Source organism: Sus scrofa, chromosome 6 (genome assembly GCF_054392235.1).
Source record: "Sus scrofa isolate SSC_HxYL_T2T_F1_AM1 chromosome 6, Sscrofa_HxYL_maternal_Yorkshire_Landrace_v2.0, whole genome shotgun sequence".
Taxonomy (NCBI): domain Eukaryota; kingdom Metazoa; phylum Chordata; class Mammalia; order Artiodactyla; family Suidae; genus Sus; species Sus scrofa.
In genome coordinates, this window is record NC_139388.1 from 43619797 (window position 1) to 43620723 (window position 927).

The following is a 927-nucleotide window of genomic DNA, read 5'->3' on the forward strand; positions in this document are numbered from 1 at the left end:
CCGGCGTTGCCGTGAGCTGTGGTGTAGGTTGCAGACGCGGCTCAGATCCCGATTTGCTGTGGCTGTGGTGTAGGCTGGCGGCTGCAGCTCCGATTCGACCCCTAGCCTGGGAACCTCCATATGCCAAGGGAACGGCCCTAGAAAAGGCAAAGACAAAATATATACATACATACATACATACATAACGTAATTAAATCCAATCAAATAACAGATAAATAATAATAACAGAAATAACAATTATAAATATAAACTCAGAAGTTTAGAAATAGCAGTGAACAAACTAGGGATGAGCAGAGAATTCATCTAAATATAGAACAAATACTAAGCAACTAAGGGAATTACAATTACAGAACAAATGGTGACATTAATTAACCTGGATAAGGTAAAAGTCATACTGTAACCGACACCTCTCAGGAGATGAAAGGAAAACTCATTAATGTCTGGTCTTTCAAAGAAGGGAGTCAATACACTAAACTTGAAACTTTGAAGCAAACTTGAAACTTATTTTTTAAAAATAATAAAAAACAGTGCTCACTTCCGCAGCACATATACTAAAAAATTGGAACGATAGAGAGAAGATTAGCATGGCCCCTATGCAAGGATGACATGCAAATGTGTGAAGCGTTCCATATTTTGGAGGAGTTTGGGGTTAATAGATGCAAACTCCTGCCTTTGGAATGGATAAGCAATGAGATCCTGCTGTATAGCTCTGGGAACTATAGCTAGTCACTTGTGATGGCACGTGATAATGTGAGAAAAAAGAATATATATATGTTTGTGTGACTGGGTCACCTTTCTGTATAGTAGAAAATTGACAGTACACTGTAGACCAGCTGTAATGGAAAAAAACAAAAATCATTTAAAAATTAAAAATAATAAAAATTAATAATTATCAACTCCTGATATTTTTCAAAATCTCTTATATTT

The 927-nt window shown here is 36.2% G+C and overlaps 1 non-coding gene across 1 annotated transcript; it reads left to right on the forward strand.

Moving 5' to 3' along the window:
* Positions 1 to 527: 527 nt before the first annotated feature.
* LOC146402311 (U6 spliceosomal RNA) lies at positions 528 to 636 on the forward strand. The gene has a single exon (XR_014808781.1). It is a non-coding gene; the product is annotated as a U6 spliceosomal RNA (small nuclear RNA).
* The last annotated feature ends 291 nt before the right edge of the window (positions 637 to 927 follow it).